This window comes from Peromyscus californicus, unplaced genomic scaffold, assembly GCF_007827085.1.
Source record: "Peromyscus californicus insignis strain IS unplaced genomic scaffold, ASM782708v3 Scaffold_12__1_contigs__length_115047231, whole genome shotgun sequence".
Taxonomy (NCBI): domain Eukaryota; kingdom Metazoa; phylum Chordata; class Mammalia; order Rodentia; family Cricetidae; genus Peromyscus; species Peromyscus californicus.
The window spans coordinates 14,866,679-14,878,961 of NW_026294413.1; positions in this window are offsets into that span (position 1 = coordinate 14,866,679).

The window sequence follows — 12,283 nt, forward strand, 5'->3', positions numbered from 1 at the left end:
ATCACTTACTGTCTGTCTGTACAGACCTCTAGACCTCTATGGTTAACTACTGCTGGGATTAAAGGTGTGTGCTACCAAGCCTGGCTCTGCTCCCAGTTTGGCCATGAACTCACAGAGATCTGGATGGATCTCTGCCTCCCAAATGCTAGGATTAAAGGTGTGTGTGCTACCTCTGCCTGAATTACATGTTCAATATAGTGGCTGGCTTTTTCCTCTGGTCCTAAGATAAGCATCAGAAAATATCATGACATTTCCCCTTTTTCTGTCTAAAACAAAAAGTTATAACTAATATAAGAAAAACTATATACAATAATTACAATAAGCATATAAAATATATACAATACATACGGGAAATAAATATATCAACAATATCTAGTCCATTTACATTTGACAAATTCAGAGAAAATATTCCATTATCTATCCTATTTTTGTGAACCCCAAGGATTGTATCTAATTTATATTCTATCCTATTTTGCATTAGCAACTGAAAACTATCTTTTGATGTCTTTCAAACTTATACACTTTACACCTTAGTGAATTTTTTCTGAATTTATTAGCAAGGAAAACTATAACAACTATCTAATCTTCAACTCCCACAGAGACCCAAAAAGGAAATAATATTAACTTAGTAAGAAGGAAGTACAAACAAGCCACTTCCAAAAAATGTGAGTTGTGACAGAAACAGCTAGCTGCTTGGACAGTAACTTGAGATTTCTCAACACTACAGCATCCATTCTTTGGCTTACAGGCTTAGCATATCTGGCAGACTTATTTGTGAGGCAGGATTTTCTAAAGACCCTTCCTACCTTGTCTTGGCAAGGATCAGCAGTACTTTATTTTGTGTCCTACTTATCCATTTTGGACAGCATACTGTCAGCAGTTGATTCAAGGGCACTTTCTTGCCCAGTGGATAACTTTTGCTACAATAAAGGTAAACTCCATATGGAGTTTCTTCAATGCCCATCATCTGCCTTGAAGTAATTGATGCTGCCAGGAGTAGACATGTCTCATTGTCCAGGAAAGTTTAAGTTTTTAAAACATTTTAAAAGCCATATTCTATAGGTCATTGAAGTGTTTGATGATTACCTACCTAACTGAAATATTTTTATGTGTACCTAGAAAACTTAACTAACATGACTATAAGCTTGATTATCATGGATGACTAATTATTAATCTGTATTTGTTAATTATACATTACAATTTTAAATGAGTTGCATAAACATAATACCATAAACAAAGTAGACCTCTAGACCTCTATGGGATTAAAGGTGTGTGCCACCATGCCTGGCTCTGTTCCCAGTGTGGTCCTGAACTCACAGAGACCTGGATGGCTCTGCCCAAATGTGTAGATGTAACCAACCATCTTATTAAATAAGAAACACAGAACCAATGCAAAGAAGAAAGCCAAGAGGTCAGAGCTAAGAGCTAAAAGCCTCACCCTTCCTCTCACAGTAGTCCTACCTCTCCAAAAAAGACCTACTTCCTGTGTGTCTGTCTTTATAAAGACTTTCTTTTCTGCCTTCTCATTGGTTGCAAACCCAACCACATGACTGCCTAGTCACTGCCTATCTATACAGACCTCCAGGTCTTCTGTGGTTGGTATTGAGATTAAAGGTGTGTGTCTCCAATGCTGGCTGTATCCTTGAACACACAGAGATCTACCTAGCTCTGCCTACCAAGTGCTGGGATTAAAGGCATGCACCACAATCGCACAGCTTTTGCTATGGCTCTAATAGCTCTGACCCCCGGGCAACTTTATTAACATACAAATCACATTTTAGTACAAGTAAAATATCACCATACAAATGCTAGTGTGTGCTACTACTGCCTGACTTATATATTTAATATAGTAGCTGTTTTTCTTCCTCTGATCCTCAAATAAGCTTTATCAGGGTGCACAAAGAAAATATCACCATATATGTCCCCCAAAATTTATAAATTAGCTTCACATAATTAAATTCCTGAAAATACTTAGTGGAGACAGCTGTTAATACTTTTCCTGATCACATTCACCTACCTCACTTATGCCTCTTAAAGCAAGTATCAGCTCTTCTAACACGATTTTCTGAGACACTTTTCACAACATAGACATTCAATATTGTTTGGACAATAAACATCTCATTGATATTTTCTCATTTCTATCATTTATATTTTCTTGTCTTTTTGCACTCTCGTGCATATTTTACAAATTTTTATAGTGTGTGACCCTACTGAATATACAGTATCTACTTTCTAAGTGATGTAACAGTGAAGCTTAGTTGTTTTCTATGCTTAAAAAGGGTGTCATCACTTAAGTTCCTAATAAAAATCCAGATTCACAATGTCTAGTTACAGAATTGATAAACAGTATTACAATTGTGTATTAAACCTAGTCTTTGCACATATTAGACAAATCTTTTACCATTGGGCTGTATCTCAGCCCTAGATCAATTTGAAGAAGCATGCATACCTGATGTTCTGTTTATTATAGTTTTTCCATGGAAGGCAATGTAAGCAGCACTTGAAAAAGCATATTTTGAGTCCCAACTTCACTGAGTCAATCTTAGTTTTTGCAAATAAGCACATTTAAAGAAAACCTCACATGTTCATAATAGTATTAGATCTTATAAGTATTGTAGCAATGAACTTGCATACTTTTGCATGAGATTAACCAATTTAAATGTTTAGTATAATCCTATAGTGGTGCCACTTTTCTGTAGGGCTTTTGTTTGTTTATTTGTTTTTAAGTTTCTTGTAGCTCATTGAGATAATTTCTTTATACAAAAGTAGTACCATAGTATGTTCATTTGTATACCCGTACTTGCCACTTGGACTGTAACAAAGAGGCAGAGAACTTGTGAAAATATGCTTTCACTAAAAGACTATGAAAGAAAGAAAGAAAAAAAGAACAGGAAACATTTTATAGGCTAGAGTAACACATGTTAAATTATATGCACCAAAATCCTTAAACTATCTTCAAAGGCAATTTACCAGTTTCCTGGGAACCATATCATTTTAACTAGTGTTATCAGGAAATTTAACTTCATTTTTTAACCTACACTTAACACCCTGAAACTGGTTACATTTTATTTCTTCTCTACCAGGAAGTAGAGAAGCTGGCTGTTCCCAGTTGTTAACATACTAAATTCCCACTTCAAAGGGAGGGCTTTGTATAATGTTGCTCAAATACATAATCTCCAAAATGAATATTTTTACAAATTCTGTAATCACATTTACTTTGCTGCTATGAATCTGGTACAAAAGAATATATTTGGATCCTTTGTTTGAAAATGTGTATTTAAAAATACTAGAGATTATTCTTACAGGAAAGGAAAGGTTTTTAGCTTTTGGAGGACTGGCAAATTTTGGTAGTCATTTTCAATGTAACAGAAATTCTTTCAGATCAATTTTCTAAATAGTTACAGGGATTATCATTTATTTTTTCCCTTTAGTCTCATGTATCTATGATCTTCCTAGTAGGAGTAGCAGATCATTATTAAAGTAGAGGAAAATTAAAATAGCACAGTGGAAAACTAACGTACATGGTGGAAACTCCGGTATTGTCAGACATGTTGCAGAATGGACAGCGAAGACTCCACAGAGTGGAAAATGAATGCCCAGATCATTGTAGCAAAAAAAAATAAAATAAAATAAAAAATAAAAAAATAAAAAAAATAAAAATGGGCTACACATTTAAATGCTTGTCCATCACATTTTCACCAGTGAACTGACTCAACAGAGAATGTCCAAATCTCTGTTCAGAAACAGAAGCTATTGTCATGGTTCAGTGAAAAGAAAAATGAATAATTTACATCAAAGCTCCTCAGATTTGTAAAAGAATTGCTTGCATACAAAAAAACAGAAATAGTTCTTCCTTTCCACAGATTGTCATTTCATTTTCTTAACAATGTTTAATACAGTGCATTGTTTCCTGTAAGATGTTGAGCAATAAAGTATTAGTACATGCACAAACTGTGCTTTTATAGATTGTGAAATAATTTAAACAAAACAAATTAGAGAATGCTGAAAGAGACTTACAATAATAAGATTTTGAGCACATAAAAAAATATGAAGTTGTGGACTCCAGTTGTCAAATAGTGCCATAGCTATCTGTATAAACACATTGTTTGATGAAACTATATTGTGTATTCACTGATGACTCACACTGGAACCACCTCTGCCTCTATCTCTGTTTCTGTCTATTTGTCTTTATGTCTATTTCTATCTATCTGTCTCTATCTGAAACAAGCAAAGAGAAAGAGAGAGACCGAGAAAGACTGAGAGAGAGAGAGAGAGAGAGAGAGAGAGAGAGAGAGAGAGAGTTTTTTATACTTAAAATAAATGTAAAAGAAAAAAATAGGTTAAACTTCTGGCAAAAACCTAACCTATTTCTGCTGTGTGACTGAGAAAAGTTTTCGCCTTTCAGGGTGTGAAAGTTGCAATATAGGTTCTGGTGTCTGCATCCTGAGATAGTCTACAGAAGCGTAGACAATGAACCATCCTAGATGGCTTAGACATGTGCTGCCTCGAGGCTGGCTGCTGCAGAGATGATTTTCTAAGCTTCTGTCAAGCTCTATTAATCTGTCCTCTGGGAATGTATGGTTTTAGAAATGGTACTTTCCATAACTTAAAATTGAAATATAAGGGAAAAGGGAAAGCATATTTTTAGTATTCTCTTTTCATGTTTATTTCACCATTCTCATAACCTCGTGTTCATATTTCTAATTTTTAGCATCATTTTGTTCCCCTTCCTTAGAAAAATTCAACTCAGAAATTATATACATATATATATCTTATTCTAAAATATTGCTATATTTCATATAATAAGATGTTCATCTAAATACCAATTCTCATATATGGGTATTTTGACAATCAATCAATATATCAAATGAATCTGTACTATTTTTCAATTGTATATGTACAACTATTTTTTTTTCTCCATTTTTGAAAGAAGTAAGATAAGCATTGTGATTTCTCATTTACATTCATATTATTGAAGTGACATGATGGTATACATATAGTAGAACTGTTTCATAAGAATGTGTGGACATGGATTCCATTTTGTTTTAGACAACTACTGCTAGGCATGGGACCTGCCTTGGACTGAAGTTGGTATGTACAATGAAACTCTAGTTGCTAAAAGGGATTTTCCCTTTCTCAAGAGGTTTCAGTTGCAAAAAGCTTCCATGTTAGGAGTGGGATTTTGTGTCCACTTCCCATTCTTATTGTTTGTCCATTTCTATATTTGACTTTTGGCACTTTTCTTTTTGCTGTTTTTGTCTCTTCTTCTTTCCTTCCCTCCCTCCTTCCTTCCTTCCTTCCTTCCTTCCTTCCTTCCTTCCTTTCTTTCTTTACTTTGAGAGAGTGAGAGAAAAAGAGAGCAAGTATGCCAGTGAGAAAGAGAGGCATGGGAGGGAGAAAGGAGAGAGGGAGAGAGGGAGAGAGAAAGAGAGAAAATGAAGTTGGGTGTATGGCATAATGGAAAAGAAGTTCATGAGGATTTGTAGGGACTTACATGAGGGCAAATAATATGATTCAAATACATTGTATGAAAAATAAATAAATCAAAAGAAAGAAAACAAAAATGTGCAGGCAGACCAGTCCAGCAAACCTTATATGGGCAACCATTGGAGATCACTGTCTCAGTAGAGAGACACCTCAATTGTGTACAGAATATCAGCAAGCTATAAAAATATAGAATACATACAGCACATGTTCTATTTTGTATAAAATAGAGCACTTAGTAACTCTATCTCTAAACATGTTTGTGACTTTCTTCCTTGGTTATAAATTATAATGATAGGTAAGCTCCATATAGAAGGCCTGTAAGGATCCAGTGGCTACACAGAGGAATTTTCCCAGGAGTTACCAGAATGATATCCTTTCCTCAGTTTTGATTTAGTTGTTTATAACTGGAAAAGATTTCAATGTTGCTTCTCAGAAATAGGATTATCTATCAAATTCTCTTAGAATCAATAGATACGTTTAACCAAGCAAGTCACAGCTCCTTATTGCCATATAGCCACAAATATGCTCTCATGGAGGAATGGATTCTCTAAGAAGTTTTGTATCTGTGACTAGCCCAGAATAGATTCAATGAGCTCACAGCCTGTCATTATCACTGGAGAAAAGTATCTTGATGTAGTCTAATCAACATGACTTTCTTTTGACTTAGGTTTTGACCTGAAAAAGTAAATATAGATAAGAGTTTCAATGCTGAAAACACACACACACACAACAACGACTCACATATTACATATGAGATATCTGTATGTATATATATTTCAACCTTATAGAGGTACACAAATTAAAAGTACCCATTATTTTTGACAAATAAAATTTTCTTTTACTTATTCTAAATTAGAGTTTACCAAATACCTTAGCAATGTAGAATGTGTGAAGTTGAAGTACTAAGAAAAGAAGAATTATGTGTCAATCTTTCCTCAGTTAAGTAAAAGCTAGGAAGTTATGAAAAATGTTTCTCATGTGTGACTACCTGGCACTAATTTAATATGTTTTAAACTAAATGCCTAGTTATCTTTTTGTTATTACAGTAGTTCCAATCATATAAACGTCCTATCTCAATATTAAAATCTTAAAACAAAAAGTGGTGAATTGTAATGGGCCTGGCAGAAATGAAAATATTGTAAAGAACATCTTCTGTCCCTCAATCTGTCTCTCAGATGATTCAAACAATGGACCCCCAAAGAAATCGGAATTTTCCTAAGAGTCTCATGCAGGGAGAAAGTAAAGACATTAGCCAGGTGGGAAATTGGAAAGACACTTCACTGCTCTAACAACTTGTCAGATACTTCACAGGATGAGACAACGATGGGTCGGGGTAGACAGGACTACACCTAACCTTGGACTATCTAGATGTACATTTCCTTAGCTCTCAATTTAAACGTCAGTCTCACTACAGGACCTGGAAGTTGGATTTTAGAGGTTCAATGAATCTCTTTGTCCCTCATCCAAATGTTGCCACATTGAAGAACCACCACCCCCAACTCTTTACTGGTTTCCATTATAAAACAAGAAGAAAGGAAAGAAGGAAGGGAAGGATGGGGGAGGGATGGAGGGAAGGGTAACAAAGAGAAAGAGAAAAAAAGAAAGGAAGGAGGGAAGGAAGGAGGGAGGGAGGGAGGGAGGGAGAGAGGGAGGGAGGAAAGGAAAGAAGGAAGGAGGAAAAGTTCTTCATTGAGAACCAGCATCCTGCTCACCTGTGAACTTTTCAGTATTCTAAATGATGTAATCCTGAATTGGCTTGCAACATCATTCTCTATTATTATTTTTCCTCATGCCCCAGGACAGCACTTTTATATTCAAATTATAATTTTCCAGTTCAAGCTGTGAAATCTTGTTTTACTCATTTTCTTTCATCAAGCAAAAAATAACAATAAATATCAATGTGGATGCTTGTTAAAATCAAATAATCTGCAGGAAAATTTTCATTATTTTATAACACTAAGTTTTATGATTTACTGTAAACAATAGAAAAAATGTTACATGGCAAGTACTTTTGTACAATATTCTACATTATTTTAAAATGAGCACAAAATATTTCTACCCATTTTACAGATTGCTGCTTAAGGTTATTAAAATATTCCAATGCATGCAGACCGTAGGTAGAAGAATTAACATCTGTATCTTCACTTGTAATTATTATTTTAATTGTTGTTATTTATACAAGTTGTGCATACACAACTGTGCTTGGCTCACTGGCATTGACTATTTTGACATTTTTAGAATATGAACTGAATTCATCATTTGTCTCAGCACACTGTGCTTCTTTAACATCTTTAGACAGAGTTTCAGGAACCCTCAAGGCAGAATTTAATGAACTGTATTTCCTGCCTGGAGTACCTGCAATATCCAGGGTTCTGCAAATGAATCTAGTAGACCCTCAACCTGAGCAGGATTTTCCTGTTTGGGAGCTCTAGGTCGGCCAGAGTTATATATAAGTACATTTGAAAAACATGCCATTTTCTGACATGATGTCAAGAAACAAGCAACTACTTCAGAATGAAATTCAAATTTCCTCTCCTAGCACAAAAGTCCCTTCACTGACTAGGTGCAGCCCAGTTTTCTGGCCCCGTGATACACCTCTGTGATCTCTATACTTCCCTACATATGCATGGATCTATGTATTTCTGAATGTATGGTTTTTATTTTTAGATTTCTGTGTTGTTCTCAGTGTGAAATATTTGGTAACTGTTCTGTGCTGCTTATAGCCTTCAAAGTCATTTTATCCAGACATGGTCTGTTCAGTGTGCCCTGACCTATTCACGAGAATTGATTTTACATTTTTTGCTTCCAATATACAGCATACATTATTAATTTACAGTTTAAATTTTTAAATTTTCTGTAGTTATTTCTCTCTCATTAAGTAGCTAGCTGATTTGAGAATGAATTGCTTTATTATTTAATACTCCATGTTGTATAAATAACTTTACTATATAAAAATAAACATTTCCACATGCTTTTTGATTCAATGATTTATGTAAATAGCAATGGACAATAAAGATCTTCCAAGTCTTATCAACATGTCACTTATCTTTTTAAAATGTCTTCAGGTTTAACTTCAAAGGCCAATCACCTATGTGTGTACTTTTTCTTGAGCACTCATAATTCAGTGCTTAAAATTGGTACTCTCATATTTCAGGATAAGTCCTTTGTTGTTATGGATGTTTCTTTTTTTTTCATCTGAAAATAGAGTTATTGTTAATAAGTGTTTGTTTTTCATGGGTTTGTGAGAATAACACATTTTAAGTTAATATTTTTATTAATCAAGAATTTCATACATTCTTTCAAAGAATTTTATTGTATTCAATCCTCTATTCCCCTAAATTCTCCCAGATCCACCTTCTTCCTTTCCATCTCTTCCCAATTTTATGTCCTCTTGTGTTATTTTCTCATAAGACATGCAGTCTGATTTGCAATGCCCATATACTTGTGGGTATATGTACATCTTCTGAATCTTGTTCAACTTGCCAGGGGCCACTTGCTTAAAGGAAACCTTTCTCTCTCTGCTCCAACAAGAAACTCAGCTAAGTGTGGGGGCTCATGAACCCTCCCCTGCTCTGTGTTAGAATGTTGAATGTCCTGATCTTGTGAGCATCTGTGAAGGCAGCAATAGCTGCTTTCCTGTCATGCCCAAAAGACATTGGTACAGTGAGGTAACCCTCCCAGATCTCTGCATCCATCTGTCTTCCTTTCCTCAATGGTTCCTGGGCCTAGGTAAGAAGTTTGTAAGCAAAAGCTTTCATATTGGATTTATGGCCAATTTCACAGGAAATAATGAATGTTTGATACTATAAATCTGACCAAGCATCCACAATTTGGACACCATGGGGTTCCATTTTATAATAGAAAACTAAGCATGCTATTATTAGTTGGACAAATCAACATAGTATCATACTGACCCCTAAATTTGTATACCCATATAATAGATTACAGCAACTCTCAGATCACATCAGAGAAGTTTTTTTTTTTTTTTTTTTTTTTTTTTTAGTAGAAGGCAGTGAACACATAGACTTACAATAGATCCAAAAGCAGAGAATATTTGCTTGTGGAGTGCTCAGTTGAACCAATCATTTTTAAAATAACTAGTCATGAATCCTAAGCACTATAAGAAAGCAGGAAGGAATTGTTTTTTCATAATTACAACTTCAATACCCTACCAGAATGCCTCACACAAAAGATAGTTCAATAACTTTACTTTGATGAATAAATAAATGGATTAATTCCAAATCTATTAGTATCCCCTAAATGTTTTTAAAATGTTGCTCACAATAAACTTGATTCTCATTATTGTATAAAATGATTCCAGTTTGAAAACAAAGAATACAGCAAAGAGATGAAAGGAATGTAATTCCAAGTAGGTAAAGAAATAGGGAAGAGCATAAAACACTATGAAAAGTCAGATGCTTGTTGGGGTGTAGATATTGTTTACAAGAGAAAGAATGGGAAAACCTAAGTGTTTTTCTTGTGCTGAGAGTGTGAGTACTATTTTTTATTTAATGTTGCAATTAGGCAATTGTTTGAATTTTATACTGTTTCAAGTTTTAAAGATGTTCAAAAATTAAGTTCTCTTATTTTTCAGTATGGATGTACTCTGCTTTCATTATGAAAAATAGACTTTTTCCAGATCAATTTGTTTTTGAGAATAAGTAAACAAATGAAAATAAAAACATTTGGGAAACTGTCTTACCTGATTGAGTCTCAGCCTATAAAATTGTAAATGGTCAGTAAGTAACATTTACTCACAGGAACATGATACATTAACTGTAAATCAGTATTATTTTTATCACATCACCATAATAATAAATATCCTCCAATATGAACCTAATGTGAAGCAAATTAATTTGTGAGTATGAAAATGGAAAGGTTATATCAAGAGTTATTTAGGCAAGGTGTGGCAGGATAGGCTTTTTTTGCACAACAGAAATAGTGTTTTTTTTTTCCATGTTTATATTCTGATAATGCAGCAATGTAAGAAAAGACATGAGAGATTATAAAATTAAAAAAAAAATCTCATTATATTTTTGGTGCCCATTTCCAAAAGACAGTACAGTAAAAACATTTTCTTGTATTATCTGCACATATACTTGTAGTTGTCTAGCACATGACATTTTTGTGTATTAAAGTGTAGAACGTAGTGCATCATAACTTGGATATAATATTTACCATTAAACTTTTGAGCTAAGAAAAAAAAAGTCACATTTTTTCCTGAAAGAATTACTGATGTGTAAAAACAGTCACTGACACCTCTCCCTTCCTTTTAGAGACCTAAGAAAATGGCTTAGACTTTCTCAAGCACAGAAGGGAATAAGGAAATGATTCTGTATGTAAAATCAATAAAGGTGGAACACCTCACATGGTCTTGAGGCAGGGGGAGGGGGCTGGACCTGCCTCTACTCAATGTACCAGGCTCTGCTGACTCCCCATGGGAGGGAATAGGGGGTGAGTTGGAGGGGGGAAGGCTGGAGGGGTGGGAGAAGGGAAGAGGGGGATCTGTGATTGGTATTTAAAATGAATGGAAAATTTCTTAATAAAAAAATCTTAATAAAGAAAAATGTAAATACCATTTAGGAAAAAAAAAGAAATGACTCTGATCCCCTTTTACTATTCTTGCCAGTCATTTTAGAAAGAATAAGTTGCTTAAATTACTGCATTTCAACTATTTTTTCTTTTTATTAAAAATATTTTATTTATTTTACATACCAACCACAGATCCCCCTCTTATCCCTCCTCCTGTTCCCCCACAGACTCCCTCCCCCACCCCCAGCAAACAACCACTCTCCAGCTCCTCTTCCAAAAGGGGAAGGCCTCCCAAGGGATATCCCAGCACTCAGGAAGTAGAGGATGGTGGATCTCAGTGTGTCTGAGGCCAGGAAACTCTAAATGGAGAGTTCCAGGACAGCCAGAGTTACATAATAGGGAGACCATGTCTCCAAAACAAAACAAATTTTACAAAAGCTACTTAGGAGCATTTAGTTATGATCTGAAAGTCTGACAACAGGAGACTGAAGAATGAGCTCTGCAGATGTGTTTACCAGATTAAAGAAGAAGAATTGGTTTGTATAATAAATAACAGTGACATATTAAGAGACCTTGTGTAGGACGGATATTTCTTAGGTCCCTCCTGGCCCCCATGGACCCGCAGCCACTTATAAAATAATCACTCAGAGTCCTAATAATATTTATAACAGCTTGGACATTAGCTCAAGCTTATTACTGACTAGCTCTTACACTGAAATTAACCCATAATACTTATCTATGTTTAGCCATGTGGTTTGATACCTTTTCTCAGTCCTGCTTTGTCATCTTACTTCCTCTGTGTCTGGGTGGTGACTCATGACTGAGCCCTCCCTCTTCCCAGAATTCTCCTTGTCTACTCACCGTGCCTATACTTGCTGCCTGGCTACTGGCCAATCACCATTTTATTAAACCAGTGTATAAGGGCATTATCCCACAACAACTTTGAGACACACAAGTGCAGCAAACTGGGAAAATGTCCAAAGAGTAAGTATGCATAATATTCTAGAGGCTGGATGGTATGGTGGTGGTGAGCTATAAACATTGATTAAATATCCTTCATATGCAGATATAAACTTAAGCAACAGAAAGTCATTGTCAAAATTAACTAGAGGGAAATATAGAAATCTGTGAAGAGTGCATATTTTAGAGCCTGAATACTAAAAGACAGAGTGTGTGACCTCAGAGGTCTTGATAATAAAAAGAGTGACCATTAAAGCTTAAGGACACCAAACAATAAGAAAAATTTTGTTCTAGAAAGTATCTT